The following is a 26,066-nucleotide window of genomic DNA, read 5'->3' on the forward strand; positions in this document are numbered from 1 at the left end:
GTATTAAATTCATTGATGCATGAGGTGGTATTGTCATGGAGATAATCCTGATAGACAGCCACCTTTCAAAGCCATAAACCACAGAGTACTTTTTCCAGTCACACTGACATTTGAAATATTGATCCACAGGTGGAATGCACACCTTTCCTTCCACATGAAAAGGCCAATGATATTCAGATGGCACAAGAATTAAGATCAGATGTAAGGTTTAGAGACAGTGGGAGATGAGCAAGTGTTTCTGGAAATATGCAGATTTTATTGGCTGGAAATATGCAGATCATGCTGCCTATTATGGTGGTGCATCGATTGGTAAAAACAATTATATCAGATCTGAGGGAAATGAAGTTGCAGAGTGTAGGGGACATGTGGGGAATGAGAATATGAGATTCTGCTAGAGAGAGCCAGCTTGGATTTGATGGGTCTCTTTATGTGGCACAATGCATTTTATTTGTACTTGCTTAACTTGCTCTGATCACTTGCCTTCAGGGGTTAAATTATCATGGAGATAAATCTGCTCAGTGTTCCTACTCAGACCAACACGGGCTGTCTTTCCACAGCAGGAGATGATGTATATTGCTTTATGCTGGGTTTCTGTTGGTGTGTGGTGGGGGGGTGGTCCCAGTTAGGGTGCAAAGAACTGAACAACTGCTCTCGGGTGGTCTAACCAGGATTGTTAATATCTTAGAACATTTAGACCCATACCAATACATGAAATGCTTTCTGACAGACTGAGGAAATAAACTATGTTCCTTCCACATACAGCAGGGCAATGATATCCATAATCTGGAACACGGAGAGACTGCACAATGTCTGTTTGGGATTTACAAACCCTTCCCATTTCATAGAGACATGCCTTGGACTGTCCCAATCCTGGAAAGGGCTGTGTCAGATAAAACTACGTCAAGCTCTGACAATCACTCTGTTTATCATTGTCAAAAAGTGTGGTGCTGGAAAAGCACAGCAAGTCAGGCAGCATGTGAGGAGCAGGAGAATCGACGTTTCAGGCATAAACCCATCATCAGGAATGTGGGGAGGAGGGTCCCACTGTGGCTAAGAAATAATTGGGTTGCAGTGTTTATTGGAACCTAATTATCAAAAGGTTTTCAACAGGAAACAGCAGCATTCAGACTGGGCAGTAACACATCTACACGGTGTGTGTAACTGTCTGCCAGCATTTATCTGAAATGGCAAAACACCAGTGCAGCCACACTAGGGAGAGGCTGTGGAATTATGGGGAATGTCAGAAGGGAATTCTTTACCTATCCCACCTGGATACGGGAAAACAAGTCAGACTGGGGAGAAGCTGTTCACCTGCTCTGTGTGTGGGGGAAGGGATTCACTCAGGCATCCATCCTGTTGAGACACCAGTCAATTTACTGATAGCCATAGTTGAAGGATTTTTTTCTCTTGTTCACACCAAGGAATGAACAATGGTTTGGCAGTTATAATGTTAATAAAGTTATGTATGTGGAGAACTTAGTTTTGGAAATGTTCACAACATCGTTGAACATGCACAGATTCACACTGGGTAGAGACTTTTATTTTCATTTATTCATTCACAGGATTAGGGCGTCGCTGGCCCGGCAGCATTTACTGCCCATCCCTAATTGCCCAGGGGGCAGGTAAGAGTCAACCACATTGCTATGGGTCTGAAGTCACAATGTAGGCCAGACCAGGTCAGGATGGCAGCTTCCTTCCTGAAAGGGCATCAGTGAACCAGATGGGTTTTTCTGACAATCGATTAATGGTCATCATTAGACTCTAAAATTCCAGAGATATTTCATTGAATTCAAATTCCCCCATCTGCTGCAGCAGGCTTTGAACCCAGGTCTCCAGAACGTTATCTGGGGCTTTGTATAAACTGTCTAGTGACAATACCACTAGGTCAATCCTTCCCCACATCGCTGTCCATCTGCACAGAGCGAACAGTGATTTTCTGGTGAATCACACATAAGTTTGCTGAATGATTGCAGGAGTTGGATGTTGATGGGCTATTGACATCCATCTCTGAACCATGTATTCTGGGGTTTGTTTCTGGTGATGATTGGAAGCACCATCTGTCTTGGTATCTTTTGGGGATAAAAACAGTTTCAGTTAGCTTTCTGTTAAATTCATGGCAATTAAGCCGATCCCATAACTCTCAGACAGATTAGTTTCTGTAGAAGGACTCTCCATCTTCCCAACCTCTTCCATCCTCACCCCCAACAGTACAATAATCTCAGAGTCACTTTATGACTATGAAGGAGACAATTTGATCAGCTGCTTCTTTCCCTACTCCTTTGTCACATGGCTCTTAAAGTCCCCTTGATGCAGTTGTGATCCTGCGTCATTGTACAGTTTTGCTCGCATTTCCTGTCTTGGCCTATCAGTGTTCATGATACTGCATATAGCTTCTTGTAAAGGGCCGAAAATGGAAGAGTTTAGCTCTTTCCTTCCAACAACAACAGTAGAGTTATACTCCAACAAAGCTGACAGAATCACGGCCCAGCATGCCCCCAACTTACCTCTGACCATCAAACCACAGGATCAGCCCTCGTTCAACTGAGAGAATTCAGGAGGGCATGTCAGTCACAGCAGCATGAATACCTAAAAATGAGGTTGTTAACCTAATGAAGTTCTCAAAGAGGACTACTTGTGTGCCAAACTGCATAAGCAGCAAGTGATAGACAGAGTGAAACAATCCGGGAAACAACAGAACAGATCTAAGATCTGCAGTCCAGCCACATCCAGTTGTGAATGAAGTCAGAGCACAGCTGGAGTTCTGAGGACAGTTCTCTTCAAGATATTAACCAACAAGACTTATGGTGGGGAATCCCGGTCTCATGGAGTTCACAACCTGTTCCATGTGGGAAAACCAAGACAACCACGAGAACACGGAGGTCAGCAACACTACTGTGATCACGGCCAATATACTGCACTCAGTTCTGTTCCCTACATTCCATGGTGATGTGTTCTCCCCAGACAGGATTGATCAGAATGTTTCTCCAATTGGAGAATTTCTGCTCTAAGAAAGGCTGGATAGGGTGGGGATGATTTCCAAGGAGGATGAGCTGAGATTTTATTGAAGTGATAAGATGCTGAGGAATCCAGATCGAGTTAGGAAGGAGCTATCCATTAACAGATGGATAGACCATAAGACTATAAGACATAGGATTGGAAGTAAGGCCATTTGGCCCATCGAGTCCACTCTGCCATTCAATTATTGGCTGATGGGCATTTCAACTCCATTTGCCCGCATTCACCCCGTAGCCCTTAATTCCTTGTGACATCAAGAATATATCAATCTCTGCCTTGAAGACATTTAGCGTCCAGGCCTCCACTGCACTCCACAGAAATGAATTCTACAGGCCCACCACTCTCTGGCTGAAGAAATGTCTCCGCATTTCTGTTCTGAATTTACCCCCTCTAATTCTAAGGCTGTGTCCACGGGTCCTAGTCCCCTCGCCTAACGGAAACAGTTTCCTAGTGTCCACCTTTTCCAAGCCATATATTATCTTGTAAGTTTCTATTAGATCTCCCCTTAATCTTCTAAACTCCAATTAATACAATCCTAGGATCCTCAGCCGTTCCTCGTATGTTCGACCTACCATTCCAGGGTTCATCCGTGTGAATCTCCGCTGGACACGCTCCAGTGCCAGTATGTCCTTCCTGAGGTGTGGGGACCAAAACTGGACACAGTACCCCAAATGGGGCCTAACCAGAGCTTTATAAAGTCTCAGTAGCACATCGATGCTTTTATATTCCAACCCCACTTGAGATAAATGACAACATTTCATTCGCTTTCTTAATCACGGACTCAACCTCTTACCTTTAGAAGAGTCCTCGACTAGCACTCGCAGATCCCTTTGCACTTTAGCTTTATGAATTTTCTCACCGTTTAGAAAGTAGTCCATGCTTGTATTATTTTTTTCCAAAGTGCAAGACCTCGCATTTGCTCACATTGAATTCCATCTGCCATTTCCAGGACCACTCTCCCAAACTATCCAGATCCTTCTGCAGCCTCCCTACTTCCTCAGTACTACCTGCCTGTCCACCTAACTTTGTATCATCGGCAAACTTCACCAGAATGCCCCCAGTCCCTTCATCCAGATCATTAATATATAACGTGAACAGCTGTGGCCCTAACACTGAACCCTCCGGGATACCGCTTGTCACCGGCTGCCATTCCGAAGAAGAACCTTTTATCCCAACTCTCTGCCTTCTGTCAGACAGCCAATCCTCAATCCATACCAGTAGCTCACCTCGAAGACCATGGGCCCTCACCTTACTCAGCAGCGTCCCGTGTGGCACCCTATCAAAGGCATTTTGGAAGTCTAGATAGTCCATGTCCATTGGGTTTCCCTAGTCTAACCTAATTGTCACAAAGAATTCTAACAGGTTTGTCAGGCACAACCTCCCCTTACTAAATCCATGTTGACTTGTTCTAATCCGACCCTGCTCTTCCAAAAATTTAGAAACCTCATCCTTAATGATGGATTCTAGAATTTTACCAACAACCGAGGTTAGGCTAATTGGCCTATAAATTTCCATCTTTTGTCTTGATCCTTTCTTGAACAAGGAGGGTACAACAGCGATCTTCCAATCATCCGGGACTTTCCCTTACTCCAGTGACTTTTGAAAGATCTCAACCAATACCTCTGCTGTATCCTCAGCCACTTCTCTCAGAACTCTAGGGTGGAGCCCATCAGGGCCAGAAGATTTATCAATTTTAAGACCTTTTAGCATTTCTAGCACTTTCTCTTTTGTAATGGCAACCATACTCAACTCAGCCCCCTGACTCCCTTTAATATTTGGAATATCATTCATGTCTTCCATTGTGAAGACTGATGCAAAGTACTTATTAATTTCTCCAGCTATTTCGTTAACTCCTATCACTAGGCTTCCAGCAGCAGTTTGAAGTGGCCCAATGTTTAATTTTGCCTGTTGTTTGCTTCTTATGTATTCAAATAAACTTTTACTATCATTTCTAATCTTACTGGCTAGCCTACCTTCATATTTGATCTTCTCCTTCCTTATTTCTCTCTTTGTTATCCTCTGTTTGTTTTTGTAGCCTTCCCAACCTTCTGATTTCCCAGTGCTCTTGGCCACTTTGTCGGCTCTCTCTTTTTCTTTGATACATTTCCGGACTTCCTTTGTCAGCCATGGCTGTCTAATCCCTACTCGGATAATATTCCTTTTCTTGGGGATGAACCTCTGTACAGTGTCATCAATAATACCTACAAACTCCAGCCATTTTCTGGAGCTCTACTGTCTCCCCCACGAGGCTCTGCTTCCAGTCTATTTTCGTCAGTTCCTCTCTCATGCCCTCATAATTACCTTTATTTAACTGTAACACCATTACATCTGATTTTCCCTTCTCTCTTTCAAACTGCAGACTGAACTCTACCATATTATGATCGCAGCTTCCTAAGTGTTCCCTTACTTTAAGATTTTTTATAAAGTCTGGTTCATTACATATCACTAGGTCCAAGATAGCCTGCTCCCTTTTGGGCTCCATGACAAGCTGTTCCAAAAAGCCATCCTGTAAGCATTCCATGAATTCCCTTTCTTTGGATCAACTGGCAACATTATTTCCCCAGTCCACCTGCAAATTGATGTCCCCCATGATCACTGTGACCTTGCCTTTCTGACATGCCTTCTCTATTTCCCGGCACATGTTGTGCCCCTGGTCCTGACCACTGTTAGGAGGTCTGTACATAACTCCCATTATGGTTTTATTGGCTTTGTGGTTCCTCAATTCCATCCACACAGACTCCACATCATCCGACCCTATGTCATTCAGTGCCATAGATTTAATTTTGTTCTTAACTAACAAGGCAAACCCGCCCCATCTGCCCACCTCCCTGTCTTTTCGATAAGTTGTAAATCCTTGGATGTTTAACTGCCAGTCCTGAAACCCCTGCAACCATGTCTCTGTGATGCCTACCACATCGTAATCTTTCACGATGATCTGTGCCGTTAGTTCATCTACTTTGTTATGAATGCTACGAGCATTCGGGTAAAGTGCCTTAATGCTAACTTTCTTATCATGAGAGATATTGGAAGTCATAAGATGTCCTAAGTTATCCTTCATTTTTGCTGCATTCCTAGTCTGCCTCAAGCTTAAATCCACTTGCACACAAGCTATCCTGCTGCTTATCTTTCCATTTAACTCCATACTCCCGGTCGCTTTCACTTTCCGGTCGCTTTCACTTTCCCTTCCCCCCCAACCCAGAAGTTTAAAGTCCTACTGACCACCCTGTTTATCCTCTTCACTAGAACATTGGTACCAGATCGGTTCAGGTGAAGACAAGCCCAACGGTACAGATTATGAAGGAGGACATGCTGACCATATTGAAAAATCACGGGGATAGATAATCTCCTCGGCCAGAAAGGATATAACTAAGAGTGTTATGTGAAACGAGGGAAGGGATTACTGTGTTTTGGCGAAAATCTTTGTATCCTCACTGTCCACTTGAGTCATACCAGATGATTGGAGAGTGGCAAATGTTATTCCCTTATTCAAGAAAGGCAATCAAGATAATCCTATGAATCATCGATGAGTCAGATTTACATCAGTTGTGAGTAAATTATTGGAGAGGATTCAGAGAGACACGATTTATGATTATTTGGAAAAGCATAGATTGATTAGAGATGGTCAGCACGGCTTTGTGAGCGTCAGATTATGCCTCACAAACCTTACTGCATTATTTGAGGAAGTGACAAACACATTGGTGAGGACAGAGCAGCGGAAGTGGTGTGTATGGATTTTAGCAATGTGTTTAATAAGGTTCCCCATGGTAGTCTTATTCAGAAAGTAATGAGGCATGGGATACAGGGTTATCCTGATATAATTCAATGTTGAGACATTTGTGTCAGAGGCTGCAAGGGGGAGAGTGAAAGAGAAAAAATTTTTTTAAAAGCAGAAAGGAACTGGTGAGCAGAGGAGCTGCAACTAGTTTCTCATTCTGCCTGCATCGTATTGGGTGAGCTGGAACACAGACTGCTCAAGCAACGGCCTTACATAGTCATACGCGCAGAATCATACCTTACAATGTCCCAGACACCACCATCACCATCCCTGTATGTCCTGTCCCACCAGCAGGACATGGATGTAATTAAAATGCTGGAACATGCAGGGCTATGGACTAAGTTCTGCAGAATGGGATCAATGTGATTTATTTGACGTCTCTCCAGAATATTAAACTCCAGTCCAATTTGAAAATTTATTAACATCATCAAACGTGAACTCCAAATGTCGGAAAAAAATATCAGAGATTTGCAGCACATTTCGAGGTCACTTGGCCCATCCTGTATGTGTTTCTTGTAATATAACTACTTAGTCATTACAACGTTCTGTACTCACCGATGAGAGCAACTATTTCAGACTGTATACTCCGCCCTCTATGTTGTTATAATATATTTTTTCAATGTATTTCTTTGACAGCTGCACACCTTGTTTACTGGTAACTTTCCCAGCTCGAACTCCGTTCCCCGTGGCTTGAGGGACGACCATTTCTGCTGTTTAATCTCTCCTGCCTTCCCCTGTGTGACAGGCTGTCTTTTTGTACTTGTCTCACCCCCACCTTGCTCACATCATGTTACATTTCTGGTGGTTCCCAGACCTCTGTGACTTCACTGTGCCCCTTGGGTCAGTGGCATGAGTTTTGAATTCTCTTCCTCCAGAGATAATTGGAAATCTTTCTGGCTGCAGTTTCCCCCAGATTTTATTTTGAAAAGCAGAGCATTTGTGTAAGAGTCAAGTATTTGTGAGCCTTCATCCACAATTCCGAGCATTTAGATGTAATCTGTGAATCACCCACAAATGTGCAGCTTTACTGGATTGACCATGTTAACATGGCCTCAGGTGTGCAGGTTCGGCGGGTTGGGTTAGCCATGATAAATGTGGGGTTATGGGGGTAGGGTGGGAGAGCAGGTAATTGCAGACTCGATGGGTCAAATAGCCTCTTTCTGCACCAATGGGATTCTGTGTATCTAACTAGTTATGATTGTCATCACGTTTTCCTCATGCCAGGTTCATTCAACTCAGGTACACATGCTGCCTTGATGTTTCTGTGCGTGCTCACTTACTCCTTCCCTTCTGTTGTACAGCAATTTCACACTGTATATGAAGGTGAGAATGAATTTGTAAATACAAAATCTCCAACCAAAACCCCTCACAGGTCAGGACCTGTTTCTGCTGCTGGTGTTGCTCACAGGGAACATGAAAATAAGATTCAGTCATGCATCTCACAAGGGTGGCACGGTGGCACAGTGGTTAGCACTGCTGCCTCACAGTGCCAGAACCCTGGGTTCAATTCCCGCCTCAGGCGACTGTGTGGAGTTTGCACGTTGTCTACGTGGGTTTCCTCCGGGTGCTCCGGTTTCCTCCCACAGTCACAAAGATGTGCAGGCCATGTGAATTGGCCATGCTAAATTGCCCGTAGTGTTAGGTTAGGGGTATGGGTGGGTTGCGCTTCGGCGGAGCGGTGTGACTTGTTGGGCCGAAGGGCCTGTTTCCACACTGTAAGTAATCTAATCTAAAAAAAAGGACACAGAGGTTACAATCACCATGAATGGCTAAACAGCTTAAATCTCTTTTCTCAATAAAAGTGGGAGGCTGAGAGGCACCTGGTACAAGCATGAAGCTTTGTGCCCATGTTTTCAGAGAGTTGAGGTTGAAATCATTGGGTTGGAAGCATGTTTCATTGCCCCTGTATATCAAAGGTGCTATCTAAATGTGCATATTGATTTATGTCTATCTGTCTGTGATAACAATCAGATGGACAGATCAGTGCCCGAGTGTTTTCCCACATCCCTGATTGTGAAGTGAGGCAGATTCAATCTCAGGTGCCTCACCACTCACTCAGTGATTTATCCCGCCTGCTGATTGGGTAGGAGCTGTTTCCCTCTCTGTGTGACAAGGGATTTGCTGAGTCTTCAACATGACTGAGAGCCCAGTGAGTAGTCACAGGGAAGTGATCACCCACCTGCTCCGTGTGGGGTAGAGTTCACACATCACTGCAGGACTCTGATTCTGATGTTACTGTCCATCAGAGTCAGGACTGGACCTTGTCCATGATGAAACTTTATTGCTGGAACAGCACAGCAGGTCAGGCAGCATCCAGGGAACAGGAGATTCGACGTTTCGGGCACAGGCCCTTCCTCAGGAATCATTCCTGAGGAAGGGCCTGTGCCCGAAACGTCGAATCTCCTGTTCCCTGGATGCTGCCTGACCTGCTGTGCTGTTCCAGCAATAAAGTTTCAACTTTGATCTCCAGCATCTGCAGACCTCACTTTCTCCTTGTCCATGATGACACTGTTGGAGTATTGATGTTGTTGTTGTTAATCACATTAACTGGGCTGGAGTTGACTGAATTTATATTGCCACTTTCTGAACCTCAGAGTGTCTCTCTGGGCACAAGGCTCCTCAAAAAGCCATGTGACAACGAGCAGGGATCGTCTGTTTTAATTTAAATTGTGATTGTAGCATGGCTGCTTCACAGCATCAGTTACAAGGTTGGAGCCCAGCCTTGGTCAACGGCCAGTGTGTAGTTCTCTCATTCTCCCCATGATAGTGTGGGTCCCATCCAGGTGCTCTGGTTTCCTCCCACAATCCAAAGATGTGCAGATTAGGTCGATCAGTCGTGCTAAATTGCCCACAGTGTCCAGGAATGTACAGACTAGGTAGATCAGCCATGATAAATGCAGTATTGCAGGGATGGAGTGCACTGGCTGACATGTTCTTCAGGTCGTCGGTGGGATTTGATGGGCCAATGGTCTCCTTCCACACTGTTGGGATTCTATTCTATGATTGAGAATAAAGCAGGCTGTCCTTGGAGAAGGAGCATGTGGTGTGTATCAATACTTTCGATGCCTTTAGATAGAGGTGGGCACCACAGGGGATACAGTGCTTTATCTCCACCGCTTCCCCCTCCCCCCTCCAAATCTACTTTGATTTATTTCCTTCCCAGTCTGTCACTTGTAATGGTTTGCTTTGCCCATGATTGGCTTTGTTTATAAATATTCAATTGGTTACACAAATGGTTTATTGCTGGTGATTATATGTTAACAAAAAGAAAAATGATGTAATGATGATTTTTGATGGTGGGAAGGTTGCTCAGCTATGTGTGATAACACTTCTGGGTAGGAGAAATGGGGAATAAATACAGCTTCACAGCTCACAGAATGAGAACTGAAAAGCAGTTAAATCAAACCAAAGGTTCAGACAGGGAGGGAATATTTCCCTGGAGTTTGAGTAACTGGAAAGTGATGGTGTCCGGGAGAAGACAGGATTTTGTTTTACAAAAGATTAAAAGTTTTAAAACTGTTATATTCTGACAGATCAATTTATTTTCTTTAATTTTATTTGCTGTGCAAAAAAACTTTTACAACATTTTAAAACCAAAATTTACATACCATCCCTCACTGAAAACTGTTGTGGAAGTACAATCTCCTGGAGAATCCCTGCCCACTTCTTCCTACCCGGGCTCCATGACTATATACATACCTGGGAGATAGCAGGAGGAGACCATTCAGCCTTTCAATCCTGCGCCACCATTCAATGGGAAACAGCTGACCATCCAGCTCAGTCTCCTGTTCCTGCTGTGTTCCAATCCCCTTTCATGGCTTTACCTCGAAGAACTATATCTAAGTCCTCCATTGGTTTCACTGCCTTTTGTTCCAGTGACGTTGCTGTGTTACTGTGTGGGTGCAGGCAGGGGTAATGTGATGGTGCTGCCTCCTGGAGGATGCACTCAGCGTCCCTCATTATCCTGCAGTAACATCAACCGGGGTTCAGCAACTCGAGATAGAAACCATTTCTAGGATATGGGCATCACTGGCTCAGCCAGCATTTATTCCTCATCTCTAGTTACCCTTGGGAAGGTGGTAGTAGGCTGCTGTCTTGTACCATTCACAGTCCATTTGGTGCAGATAGACCGACAATGCTGGGAGGGAGAGTGTTGCAGGATTTTGGCCGAGTGATTCTCTATCTTTGGTTCTTCAAATGTTGGTTAACTTAATCACGATCTGCACACGACTTTGAGATTTCAGTCTGCAAATCTTCACCATCTAGCACCCTGTATAAAGAAATATGCACATATTAGAAATTCAGAATAGACTGTTTCTCTACTTTCTCTGGAATATCTTTTTTCTTTTCTTCCCTCAAAGCTGTAACCCTCCAGCCCACTTACTCTCTCCCACCATTCTGACTCTGCTACCCCCAAATGTACACCCTCCACATTCTCATGGAGTTGCTGATAAATAGATCCATTCCACCACTTCCCGTCACTGGTTAGACTCTGCACCCTTTCTGGGTTCACTTCCTTTCCCTTCAGTTGCTGCAAGTCAATAATGTAACAGCAGAATGAAACAAAAGGAAACAGACAGGGAGGTGACAGATCCTGGACAGAAGAGGAACCTTCAGTCTGGGAGAATGGGTCACATCCTTCTTAGTTCCCCATTAGTTGATTCCCAGCATTACAATGAATTGGGGATGGAGGGTGGTCCTACATTGGTGTGGTGGCACTTTGACACTCCAACTGATCAATACTATAAGCAGATGCATTCCTCCTCCAGCCAATCACAGTGTGAAAAACTTTCCGCAAATTATACTAACCCAAAGCACATCTCCAATACCCGCCCACAATCTGTACATGCACAATGCTGGGTTTCCCCGCACATGTGTGGTCCTTGCCTCAGGGATTGTGGGAGTTGTAGTCCCCATGAAGCCACTGGAGCCCTGTCTCTGGAAAGTGAATGAAAAGTGTGGACTGGAGGGTGTTGTGCATAGGATCCCCATTCAGACACACAGAACATATGGACTGTCACTGAGTTTTACTGAGACATCTGCTTCCACAACCTGATTTTCTGATGTAAGGAATATAGTTTCAGCCAACTGGGGCGTGGGATGGTTAATAGGAGGAGCAGGTTTTAAGCAGAGGTGGCTCAATTGTTAGCATTGCTGACTCACAGCGTCAGGGACCTGGATTTGATTCCAGCCTTAGGCGACTGTGTGGAGTTTACACGTTCTCCCCATGTCTGTGCGGGTTTCCTCTGGGTGCTCCAGTTTCATCCCACAGTCCAAAGATGTGCTGGTTAGGTGGATTGGCTATGCTACATTCCCACAGTGTCCATGCGTGTGCAGGTTAAGCCATTAACCATGGGAAATACAGGGAATGGGTGAGTCTGAATAGGATGGTCATTTTTGGGTTGATGTGGACCACTATAGGGATTCTATTCTATTCTCATGAAGAAGAATGTACTTACCTCAACGTGCTGTGAATCTGTGGGAATTCCCTATTCAAAATGCGGTGGACGCCAGGACAATGAGCAAATTTAATGCAGAGATACAGATGTTTAATTTGCAATGAGTTGAAGGGTGAGAGAGAGCAGGCGGGAAAATCCAGCTGACACCGAGGTGAGCTTAATAATCATGGTATTAAATGGTGGAGATGGTTTAAAGGGCTGCATTGCCTCTCCTGTGCCCAATGCTTATCTTCTTACAGTAATAACTGGAAAGCTGAATCCAAAACTCACCACCTTCACCAAAGAAGATTTTCGGAAAATGCAGGATAGTCAGGTGGATTAGCGTTCCAAACTTAGTGCGGAAGCATGTAGGAGATAATAATTTTGCAATTTTAAACTGAAGGGAGTTAAAAATCACACAACAGGTTATAGTCCAACAGGTTTAATTGGATCATGACGAAGGAGCAACGCTCCGAAAGATAGTGTGTTTCTAATTAAACCTGAAGGACTATAACCTGGTGTTGAGATTTTAAAATTTATACACTCCAGTCCAACACCGGCATCTCCAAATCATGTAAACTGAGGGGAGACAGTGATTTATGGTTTTAGACTGTGTCGTACTATTCACACCGTCCAGAATACTTTGTTGAGAATATCTATCCTGTACTTTATGACAAAGCCAAGGTCTCTGACAATGAAAACCAAAACACCGAGGTAACATAGCCTCACCTTGTAATCTGATGAAAAGACTTGTGATAAGTCTGGTTGAATTTAGAATACAGTTGGAAAGCGGGAAGATTAAATCCAATCCCAAGATCCTGTGCTTAAACAAAGGAGACTACAATAGGATGAGGCAGGAGTTGGCTAATGTAGACTGGAAGCAGAGTTTAGGGTGGGACAGTTGACAGACAGTGGAGGAATATCAAAGAATTTTTCAAACTGTTCAGAAAAAGTATATATCAGTGAAAAGGGAGGACTGTCGGAAATGGTGTAATCTGCCATGGGTGGCTAAGGAAATAAGGGAGTCTATCAAATTGAAATTGAAAGCATACAAATTGGCAAAGACCAAGGAGAAACTAGGAGATTAGAAAAACTTTAAAGATCAACAGAGAGCTAGATGGGATTGGGGAGAAAAGTGATCAGTAGCTATCCCCAGGGCCAGAATAGCAGTTTACACTGTGAGAGGGGAACCTATTGTGTAGGGAACATATGGCCTCTGTAATTGTTGAAGCACTTAACTGTTACCATAGAGATAATCCTGATCAAGTCAAAAATCACAGCACACTCCAAAAGCTTGTACTTCCAAATAAACCTGTTGTACTATAACCTGGTGATGTGTGGTTTTTAACTTTACCCACCCCGCTCCAACACCGGCTCTTCCACATCAGAATCCTGACAGACAGCCCCACTGAAACTGAAGTGCCTGTCAGATAACTGACTGAGCCACAGGGGCGTGGGGGAGGGTATGTGGTTTAACCACAAAGTGCTGAGCTGAACTCTACTTTTTAACTGCCATTGCCATGGAGATAATACTGAGAGACAGCGTCCATTCAAAACCACAAAGGTATAAGAATGGGAGTGGCACATCGGACAGGCGGGGAGTTACCTGGTGCTGCCTGGAGGTGTTCTGCATGTACACTATCCAGGTAAATGCCATGTCTCATCAATAAAGACTCAAAGAAGACCTCTCAGAGTTCTGTACCTAGTTATTCCTATTCAGCAGGATTTAGGAATATGAGTACACAAACAGTCAGTCCTCACAGTGGTGGATACGAAGAACATGCCAGTAATTGACAAGGAGACTGAGGAAGGTGAGGACCTAGAAATAACTGTTATCACGAGAGAGTTAGAGCTGGGCAAGGTAATGGATCTAAAGGTGGACAAGTCTCTTTGCTCTGATGGAATACATCCCAGGGTACTACCAGAGATAGCGGGAGAAATAGTAAATATATTTGGAGTCAGAGTCCTACAGCAGATACAGGCCCTTTGGCCCAAACTGGCCCATGCCGATCAGAATGTCCATCCACGCTAACCCCATTTCCCTGCATTTGGCCCATCTGCTTCTGACCCTTTGCGATCCATGTATTTGTCCAAATATCTTTTACAAGTTGTTAATGTACCCACCTCAACCACTTCCACTGGCAGCTCAGTCCATATACATACCACCCTCTGTGTAAAACAGTTGCCCCTCAGGTTCCCTTTCATAATTTATCCTCTAACCATAAACTGATGCCCTCCAGTCCTTAATTTCCTGAAAAAAAGACTGAGTGCATTCACCTTACCCAAGTCTCTCATGATCTTATACACTTCCAGGAAACATCCCCCCTCTGTTTCCACTGCTCTAAACAAAAAAAAACTTCACTTGTCCAACCTCTCCCTCTAACACAGACCCCTGAGACCTGGCATCATCCTTGTAAATTTCTTCTGCAACTTTTTACAGTTTAATAACTGAAACCTACCCTGGATTCATCACATTTCCAGTGTTTCCCCACGGCATTGGAACGGACGTGACAACGCCAATGGATTACAAGCCATGATCGATAATTAACTCCTTTACAACAATCCCGTTTTCCTAGTATTTTCAATGCTGCAGGTATCCTTGTGTCTTTCTGGTTGCATAATTAATTTACAACTTGTCCTCATACAAAACAAATCTGTAGCTTAATTGTTCCTGGGAAATGTGCCATTTTTTTCAGATTTTTAAAAACAAATGAACTCTCTCTCCACAGTCACCACGCTGACATGGGCTTGGCTGTGTCTCAGTAATGTTTCCAGACACACTGACATTTGAAATATTCGCCCACGGACAGAATACACACCTTTCCTTCCACATGAAAAGGCCAATGATATTCAGATCGGCACTGATCAAGTAACCATCAAAACGGAAAAGAAAGTTCAATTTGAATTTCTCATCCACAAATCCACCCTTTCAGAACCCTACAATAGAGAAAACAGGTCACCACCGTTAACACAAGAATGGAAATTCATAAGACAATTATAGTATTAAATTGCAGTTTCTTTGTTTCCCCCCAAGCTTTAAATCTCAGTCTCACAATTGCTCTCTTCTATGAACTGAAATCCAAACCAATCTCCTCACTCCTTCCCTTCACACCCAGTTCTAACACTCTCTCCTCTCTTTGAATTCAGTTTCCTAGCTCCTGTCTGCAGACTAAGAACCAATAAAAAGGGCAGCACGATGGCACAGTAGTTAGCGCTGCTGCCTCACAGCACGAGGGTCCCAGATTCGATTCCAGCCTTGGGCTCATTCTCTCCGTGTCTGCGTGGGTTTCCTCCGGACGCTCCGGTTTCCTCCCACAATCCGAAGAGTGACAGTGCAGGTCAGGTGAATTAGCCACGGTAAATTACCCATAGTGTTAGGTGCTTTAGTCAGAGGGAAATGGGTCTGGGTGTGTTGCTCTTTGGAGGGTCAGTGTGGACTGGTTGGGCCAAAGGGCCTGTTTCCACACTGTAGGAAATCTAATCAAATCAATGAGTCTGACTCAGAGTCTCCCAGGTGTTGGTGAATCCTCCCCCCACCTCCCAGGGTGTCCTTCCTGGTCAGACCCACATTGATTTTTCCCCCCAATCTGGAACCTCTTACTCATTTCCCCCACTCCGAACTCTGATGAGAACCATCCTGCACACACTGGCCAAATCATATCTGGTTGAACTAAAATGAAACAGATTAGAACTCTAATTACAGGCCGACCCCTGTCCCTCTCCATAACATTCCTGAATCTTCACAAGAGTTCTGATAACTTTCTGCAAAATGCTTCCCCATTGATACTTTGACCATTCGTCAGGATACCAGGGGAGGGGCCATTCCCCTGGGTCCTGCTTTCAGAGGGAGGAAACTGCCAATGACAGATTAACCCCACACACCCACAGCCTCCCTCCTGGCACTGACCCGCCCTGCACATACGTCAACAATTGGCCAGCACCACGCCCGTGCACTGGTCTCCCCTTCTACAGCACATGCTCCAGATCACACAGGAGCCTGGGTGACTGACAGCAGCTGCTGCCCAATAGGGTGGAGGGGGCAGGGCTGGAGATTGTCAACAATGAATGAATGTGGAGGACACTGGGGGATGGACAGGTCAGTGAGGGACAGGAGCAGTGCAGCAGCAGGAGGGGATCCTGGACAAACTGAGCAATGGGAGAGTCTGACAGGAGAGAAACTACAGGAAGGTTCTAGTTAGAGGTTCAGGCAGGGACAGCTGGGAGACCGTATGGCCTGGTGGCTTGGGCACGTTTTCTAATCTGCCTCTTCAAAGCCGCTGTTACCAAACCCTGAACCCGATCCTCTTGGTCCACAGGTAAGGACACTACCACCATTTCTTGATGGGGTAATGGAAAGAAGGAAAGATGTTCTCAATCTCACTCACATGGAAACTCCATGAGCTCCTCCCACTTACTGTCTACGGTGGGGATGGAGGAGACAGAGCAGGTGGGAGGGGTTTAGGGACATAGGGACTGCCTTTCAAAAGGAACTCACCGGCATTGGTGTTATTAACAAGACTCAACACAGTCACTAACACAAAGCTGGTGGACGTGAACTTTATCCAGAACATTAACACCCATAACTGGGTGACACAGACCCCAATGGACAGAGTTAAGTCCTGGATATTAATAACGGCTTTGTGTGTGAGAAATCACGTCTCATGAACTTGGGTCAATTTTTTTGAAGTAACAACAAAGAGGATTGATGAGGGCAAAGCGGTGGAAATGATCTACATGGTTGTCAGTAAGGTGTTCAACAAGGTTCCCCATGGGAGACTGGTTAGCAAGGTTAGATCTCATGAAATACAGAGAGAAGTAGCCATTTGGATACAAAACTTGTTTAAAGGTAGAAGACAGAGTGTGGTGATGGAAGGTTGCTATTCAGATTGGAGACCTGTGACCAGTGAGGTGTCACAAAGGATCGGCGCAGGATTCACTAATTTTCATAACTTATATAAATGATTTGGATTTGAATATAGGAATTAATGTTAGTAAGATGACACCAAAATTGGAGGTGTAGTGGACAGTGAAGAGGATTACCTCAGATTACAACAGGATCTTGATCAGATGGTTGAATGTGCTGAGGACTAGCAGATGGAGTTTAATTTAGATAAATGTGAGGTGCTGCATTTTGGAAAAGCAAATATTAGCAGGGTGTATACCCTTAATGGTAAGGCCCTCGGGAGTGCTGCTGAACAAAGAGACCTTGGAGTGCAGGATCATAGCTCCTTGAAAGCAGAATCGCAGGTAGATAGGATAGCGAAGAGGGTATTTAGTGAGCTTCCCTTTATTGGCCAGAGCCCTGAGTATAGGAGTTGGGAGGTCATATTGCGGCTGTACAGGACATTGGTTAGGTCACGCTTGGAATACTGCGTGCAATTCTGGTCTCCTTCCTATCAAAACAATATTGTGAAACTTGAAACGGTTCAGAAAAGAATTACAAGCATTTTGCCAGGGTTGGGGGATTTGAGCTACAGGGAGAGGATGAATACACTGTTTTTCCTGCAGCATTAGATGCTGATGGGTGACCTTATAGAGGTTTATAAAATCAGTAGGAGCATGGGTAGGGTAAATACACAAGGTCTTTTCCCTGCGGTAGGGGAGGAGGCACGATGGGTGTTGGGAGACAGAGGGGGGAGACCGAGAGTGGAGGGTGACGGTTACTTTGTAGATCTACAACACAACCCTGTTCCTGTTTCCTCCTCATCCCCTTCAATCCCTCTGAAGGGCTCAGAACAAGTTCACAGTTCCTGGAAAGTAGCGTTTCATGGTGATCAAGTGCTGAAGGTTGCATTTGGGAGGCGGACCTTTATTGGTCTGTGCACTTATCAATAAGTGGACCTGGGTTCAACTCCACTGTCCTGGATTCATATCTGTGGCCACAGACACACCTGTCTCTGACACTGACTAGTGGATCCCCTGTCACGATAGCTCTGCCGTTCTCCATCCTCCCATTCTGTGCAGCGGAGCTATCTGTAATGTCATGAATCTGGCTGTTGATTTCCCCTGAGAGGCCACCCCACCCCTTCCCCCCCTTATAGAATTCCAAGCGGTGCACAGTATCTGTTTGAGAAGGGGAATGATCATTGGGGAGTCCTGCACTTCCTTCCTGAGCGTTTTACTTGATCCGATGGTCACCCATTCCCTTTCTGCCTGTGTAACCCTCACCTGCAGTGTGACTAACTCACTAACCATGCTGTTCATAACATTCTCAGTATTGCTCCACAGTGAGTCCACTCTCAGCTCCAGGTCTGAAAAACAGTTTCCCAGTAACTACAGATGGGCAAACTGCCTGCACACATAACCGTCACGGACACTGGAAGCGTCCCTTATGTCCCACATTGTGCAAGAGGAGCACACCACGGGTCTGAGGTCTCCTGTAACAACATTTCACTACATTCATCTAGTTACTCCCATTAAGAGAATTTAAATGAGTGAGCAACCTTCCTTCACTTCAAACATGCCCATTATAATAAAAAAAAATTACTTAAGCTGATATGTCGTACTTTTAAAAACTTAAATACTCCGCAGTTATCACTGACAAATTGACTATTCCCATTGGGACTGTGAATTTCTGAATAGCCTGAAGTAAAACGGAGTTTCAGCTTCACCTTCTCCCTGTCTCACCTCACTCTGTTTACATCCAACTCCAAAACACTCTCATTGATCCAAGCAGCCCTCACAGTGCAGCCCTGTCAATTTCATTGTCTGCTCACACATACACTGCCCTCAGCCTCCTGTACTGTTCCAATGCATCTCAATGGGAGCTCAGGAACAGCATCTCATCTTTCAATTCAGTCCTTTGTAACCCCAGAGTCGAAATGGACTTCAGCAGTTTCTGAATGAGCAAACAGTTGTCAGAATCTGGAACGTTCCACCTGAAATGGTGCTGGAATGAGTCCACAAGGAATTTCAATGAGAAATTTGCAGGGAATTGGAAGTAGGGAGTTTACAGGTTAACATCATGAAGTGGATGATTGGGACTAAATCTGACAGTTCCTGCAAAGAGACGAGGCGTAATATGGATAAATCTGTGCTCTCTCTCAGGCCAATACCTCCTTCCACAGCTCCAGGGCCAAGAATTAAACACATACCCAAAGGGTGATCCAATCATGAACCTGAACATTGTTCTGCTTTTTGCTTGACAAAAATATTGAAAATATTTTCCCACAGACAGAACAGATAAATCTTTCTCCTTTCACAGTTAAATGCCAATGATATTCAGATTGTGATGACTCTGTGGACTGTAGAAACTTGCTTTTGAGATCCCAGTCTCAATTATTCTCAATTAAGATCCTATAAAATGAATTCACAAAACAAAGCTCATAGTCAGTGCAGGATGAATAGTGAAGGCAAACACTTCTTTTGGTATGTGTTGGATGCTCCTCTTGAAATCACACCGCCCCCACCCAGGAAGAAGACACGTGCATGCTCCTTGCTGTACCTTGGCCCCAGATAAAGATGGCAGCCATAACCCAGCACCTCTCACTGCCTGAGGCCCAAGCCATCTTCCACTTTGCTGCAAACGAGGAGTTTCTAATTCAGACTAACGACCTGCACAGAGTGTAATTCAACCCTCCCAGTCTACACTGATACATTTCATCCAGTTTCTGTTGCCACTCTCCCCTTTCCCAATTCCGCCTCCTGCACACACCAAGGGCCATCACGAGTCCAGTGACCCTTCCTCGGAACCGATGGCAGCTGGGAAAATTAGAATCCCCAAAGGAAACAGGCCCTTCGGCCCAACAATTCCACACCCACCCAGACCCATTCCCCTACCCTATTACTCACCATTTCCCCGGACTAATGCACATCCCTGAACACTACGGGAAATTTAGCTGGGCCAATTCTCCTAACCTGCATATCCTTGGACTACAGGAGATAGGGGTTAAAGAGTAAATAATAAGTGGGGACAGAGCCCAAAGAGAGACTGGAACATTTGGAAAGACAAAAGAGTGGATAACGATCCGGCTGGGAGGGCGGAAAGCTGTTAATGGAGGAGACAGGAACCTGGTAGCATCTCAGTAGCGGTGGTGGAAATGGCGGCTGATGATCTACGTTCTGTTGCAAAAAAGACCCGGAGCATCCAGTTGCCCGCCACTTTAACACACAAGGCTGTTCCCTGGCCAACATCTCTGTCTCATGCTTACTGCAGTGTTCCAGTGAAGCTTGATGCAAGCTGGCAGAACACTTCAGAACATACCAAATGGCCTCCGATTTCAAGGACTGCAATTTCCCCTCCCGTGTATCTCCTCCACTTCCCACACCACTGCCCTTGGCACCTCCAACTGCAACAAGGTGGAATCCCCCTAGTCCTCACCTTCCACCCAGATACAATGCATCATCGTCTGCCATTTCCACCACCTACAATCAGACCTCACCACCAGAGATATATTTCCCTCCCCACCCCTTTCAGCATTCCAGAGACCATTCCCTCTGTGACTTCCTCATTAGATCCATGCGACGCACCAAATTATCCTCCACTCCCAGCACCTTCACTTGCCACCTGTGCCCACACCTCCCCCCTCAGCTCCATCCAAGGCACCACAGGATCCTCCCACATCCAACAGAGATTAACCTGCACATCCAAACACCTCACTTTTTGTGTCCTTTGCTCTCGATGTGGTCTCCTCTACAGTGGGGAGTCAGGATGCCAACTTGTGGAATATTTCAGGGAACATGCACCAACCAACCCCACCGCCCTGTGGCCAACCACTTCAGCTACCCCCCTCTGCCGCCACGCTGCCAAGGACATGCAATTCCTGGGTGTCATCCACCCCCAAATCAGAGCCACCCAACACCTCATCTTCTACCTTGGAACTTATCAACCACATGGCATCAAGGTTTCCTCATTTCCTCTCCCCCACCTTATCACAGATTCAACCCTCCAACTCGGCACTGGCATCTTGAACTGTCCCACCTGTCCATCTTCCTTCTCAATTATCCATTCCACCCTCTCACCACGACCCCATCTACCTCTACCTAGTCTCTTCCTAGCTCCCTTCCCCCCAACCCCACACACCCCTCCCTATTTATCTCTCAGCCCGCTTCCCCCACTCCCACATTTCTGATGAAGTGCTTATATGCCCAATATGTCGATTCTCCTGCTCTTTGGATGCTGCCTGAATTGCTGTGCTTTTCCAGCGCCAAACTTTAAAGCAAGCTGGAAGAACAACACCTCATCTCCCTGCAATCCTCTGTCTTCAACATCGAATTCAATCATTTTAGGTCCTGAACTCTCCCACGTTCTAGTTTCTTTGCCCCCTACCCCACATATCAGGCCTTGTTATTACATAGCCTGCTATTACACACTAGCTATGGTTAGCCAATAACAGTACCCATAAACAGCTATTTACCCTTCCCCAGCCAGGTTGATATCCACTCCTTTGTCCAACTGCTCCTCTCTCTCTCTCTCTCTCTCTCTCTCTCTCTCTTTGGACTCTATCCCCACCTATCATTTACTCCTTAACCCCTACCTTCTCCATATAAACCAATAGTTTTTTCTCAGTAATATCAGTACCTGAGGTAGGGTCACCGGATCCAAAATGCAAACTGATTTCTCTTCACAGATGCTGTCAGATCTGCTGTGCTTTTCCAGTACCTTCTGGTTGTTGTGTGTTATTTACAGCATCCGCAGTTCTTTTGGTTTTAATTTACCCCGAGTATTTTTTTCAGGTCTAGCAGACTGAAACAGTGCAAATCAACCCTCCCAGTCCCTTCACACTCACTGAGACCCCTCACAGTAACACTGCGCTTGCAAAGCTGATGGTCATGTGTTGGCCCGCTGGACCCACCCCTCATTCACTCCCATTGGCTGGAGGATCACGCCAACTGTCCTATTGGTCTGAAGCTGTGTCAATCAGCCAGGCTCCATTGTGACATAAGTGGTGTTATCCTCCCAGGTGCATCAGAGGCTGAGGGGTGACCTCAAAGGTTTATTAAATCATGAGGGGCATGGATAGAATAAATAGACAAGGTCTCTTCCCTGGGATGCAGGAGTCCAGAGCGAGAGGGCATAGGTTTAAGATGAGAAGGGAAAGATTTAAAATGGATCTGAGGGGCAATTTCTTTCATACTGGAGTTGGTGCATGGATGGAATCTTCTCTCGGGAAGTGGGGGAGGTTGGTACAATTATACCATTTGACATCTGGATGGGTATATGAATAGTAAGGGAGTAGAGGGATATGTGCCAAGTGTTGGCAAATGGGTCTAGATTAGGTTGGGATATCTGGTCGGCGTATACCAGTTTAACCAAAGAGTGTGTTTTCATGCTGTACATGTCTATGGCTCTGCCCTGTGATGAGCTTCATCATTCACAGTGAATGGGACAGTATCTCAGAGCACAGGGGCTGGGGGCTATTCAGTCCAATGGGGCTGTACACTCTCCCTCTGGAGATGGTGCCAGTCTATCCCAACTCACCTTCCATTTGGACATAGCCCTTCAAATCCTTCCTTTAAAAAGGAAAATTGCAAATTTGTTTTGACAATAACTACTGAATCTGCATCCAGCTGTCAATCAAACTGTTCCAGATGCTCAGAACTTACTGAGTAAAATAATCTTCACATTTTTACCCTGCATTATTTGGCAGTTACCTGAAAGTAGTTCATAAAAATTGTGACAATGTTAATAATTTCTCATGCTGTCTCTCTGTAAATTAAACTTCCTGGAAACAATTCTGCTCCTTGTTGAAATCACTGCTTAACCTTCTCAGCTCCAAGGAGAATTTTCTGACCTTCTGCTTACTCTCCATAAAAGAGAAACCGATCTTAATTTTAATTTATTAATGTCATAGAAATGTACAGCACAGAAACTGACCCCTTGATCCAACTTGTCCATGTCCACCAGATATCCTAAATTAATCTCATCCCATTTGCCAGGACTTGGCTCATATCCTTCTCAAACTTGCCTGATCACATATCCAATCAGATGCCTTTTAAATGTTGCAATTGTACCAGCCTCCACACTTTCTCTGGCAGCTCATTCCGTACACATACCATGTTCAGCTCGAAAACATTGCCCCTCACATCCCTTTTAAATCTTTTCCCTCACAACGTAAGCCTGTGCTCTCTGGTTTTGGACCCACCTAACGTGGGAAAAATGACCCTGGCTGTTCACCCTCACCATGTCCCTCACGAGTGTATCAACCACTGAGGTCACCTCTCAGCATGCGATGCCCCAGGGAAAACAGCCCCAGCCAATTCAGCCTCTCCCTATATCTCAAACTCTCAACCCTGGCAACATCTTTGTGCATCTTTTCTGAATCCTTTCACGTTTCACAACATCATTCCTATAGCGGGGAGACCAGGACTGAAAGCAGAATTCGAGAAGTAGCTGAATCAATGCCCTGTACAGCCCCAAAATAATGTCGCAACTCCTATACTCAATACAAAACACCTTCTTCACTAGCCTACCTAAGATTCCACTTTCAAGGAAGTGTGAACCTGCATTCCAAGGTCTCTTTGTTCAGCAACACACCCCAAGACCTCCTCATTTAGTGGACAAGCCCTGCTCTGATTTGCTTTTCCAAAATGCAGAACCTCATATTTATCTAAATTAAACCCATCTGTCACCCCTTAGCCCATTTGATTGAAGTCCCAATGTACGGAGGTAAACTTCTTCACTGTCCATTACACCTCCAATTTTGGTGTCTAGTGTAAACCTACTAACCATACCTCATATATTCACATAGAAACCATTGATATAAATGACAAAAAGCAGTGGACCCAGCACCCATCCTGACAGCATATTTCTCACACAGTCGTTGGGTTGGGTAAGTTGTTGGCATGGACAGTACGGACTGAAGGGTCTGTTTCCATGTTATACATCTCTATGACCTTCTAGACAATTCTGTATCTAAATAGCTAGTCCTCCCTGTATTCTACAGTCTCAAACTTGCTAACCAGTCTGTTATGTAGAACCTTGTGTCTTCCTGGAGTCCAAGTTAGTGACTTCCACGTACAAAGCCATGCTGCCTCTCCCTCATCACTTCTTGCCTTTCCAATTACATGTAAATCATGTCTCCGAGAATCACATCCAACAACTTCTGTGCCACTGATTTCAAGCTCACTGGTCTATTGTTCCCTGGCCTTTCCTTCCCACCTTTCTCAAATAATTGCGCCCATCTTCCAGCACCTCACCTGTGACTATCAATGACACAAATATCTCAGCGAGGGGTCCAGCAAACACTTCCTTAGATTCCCACAAAGTTCTGGGTTACACCGGAGCAGGTCCCAGGGATTATTCCACCTTGCTACCGTTTAAGACATCCAGTACCCCCTCCTCTGTAATATGGACACTTATCACGTTATCACTATTTATTTCTCCAAACACTCTAGCTGCCACATCCTCTTTCAGTGAAATAATCTCATATATAATCTCTCCCACCTCCTGCGGTTCCACGGCAAGCCTTGATGATTTTTGTGGGTACCTATTCTCTGCCTGGTTACTCGTTTGTCCTTAGTGTATTTGTACAATCACTTTGGATTCTCCTTAAACCTATTTCCTAAAGCTATCTCATGTCCCATTTTTGCCCTCGTGGTTTACCTCGAGTATACTCCAACTGACCCTACACTCCTCTAGGGAGTCACACAAACCCAGCTGTCTGTACCTGCCATATCCCTCCTTCATTTTCATGACCAGGCCTTCAACTTCTCTCGACAGGCAGCATTCTCTACACCTACTAGCCTTGGCTTTAACAGGAACATACTGTCTATGTACTCTCATCGTCGCAGGCCTATAGAGGCAATGGCAGATGAGGACAGTAAAGAGTTTATGTTGGGAAAGATAACAGCCTAAAGGTAGATGGGTCTCCTGGCCTTGATGGAATGCATCCCAGGGAAAGATCCCAGGGAGGGGGGGGGGGGGGGGGGGCGGGTGGAATAGCTAATACAACTCGTGAAAATTCACTAAAATTTGTTGGATTCTGGGATGGTTTTGACAGAATGGAAGCTGCCAATGTGGTGCCACTATTTTTCAAAAAGGACCCGTTAGCGTAACTTCTTTAGTGGAGAAAATGCTTGAATCTCTCAAGGAAGTAGTGGTGAGATATCTGGGTAGAAATTGTCTCATTGAGCAGACATAGCATGGATTCATGAAAGGCAGGTCATATATAACACATTTACTGAAATTATTTGAAGATACGACGAGCGCGTTGGACAAGGCAGACTCGGTGGATGTGGTGTATCTGGATTTCCAAAAGGTATTCGATAAGGTGCCACACAAAAGGCTGCTGTATAAGGTAAAGATGCATGGCATTGTGGGTAATTATCATTGATACAGGATCGGTTAACCAACAAAAAATAAAGAATGGGGATAAACAGGTGTTTGGATTACTGTTGGTACTACAACTGTTTATAATTTACACAAGTGTTTTGGAGTTGAGGATCAAGTGTACGGTGTCAGAGTTCACATTTGATACAAAGATAAGGGAGAGCAATGTCTGCAGAGGCCACTGTCAGTCTGCACAGGGATACAGAAAGGGTAAGTGAGTGGGTAAGAATCTGGTGGATGGTGGACAATGTTGGGGAATGTGAGGTTATCCATTTTAGTTGGACTAACAGCAAACTGGATGATGAAATGGTGAAAACTTGCTGCATGCTGCTGTGCAGAGGGAGCTGGGTGTCCTTGTGCATGAATCACAGGAAGTTGGTTTGCAGGTGCAGCAGGTAATTAAGACAATGAAGGGAATATTGTCCTTCATTGCTAGAGGGATGGTTATGCTGCAGCTGTACAGGGTGCTGGGAAGGCTACACCTGGAGTACTGTATACAGGTTTGGTCCCCTGACATTAGCAAGGATGTACTGGCACAGGAGGTTCACTAGCTTGAGTTGGGAGTTGA

At 45.0% G+C, this 26,066-nt stretch overlaps 1 long non-coding RNA gene across 1 annotated transcript in view; it reads right to left on the reverse strand.

Annotated features, from left to right (window-relative positions):
• Positions 1-10,319: 10,319 nt before the first annotated feature.
• The window catches only part of LOC148139723 (uncharacterized), a 28,089-nt gene continuing 12,342 nt past the window's right edge, over positions 10,320-26,066 (reverse strand). The window contains exon 4 of the long non-coding RNA XR_015753666.1: positions 10,320-11,060. This is a non-coding gene — a long non-coding RNA (uncharacterized LOC148139723). The remainder of the gene's footprint in view (positions 11,061-26,066) is intronic.

Source organism: Chiloscyllium plagiosum, unplaced genomic scaffold (assembly GCF_037043375.1).
Source record: "Chiloscyllium plagiosum isolate Xiang-an unplaced genomic scaffold, Cpla_swu_hap1 HiC_scaffold_38, whole genome shotgun sequence".
Lineage (NCBI taxonomy): Eukaryota > Metazoa > Chordata > Chondrichthyes > Orectolobiformes > Hemiscylliidae > Chiloscyllium > Chiloscyllium plagiosum.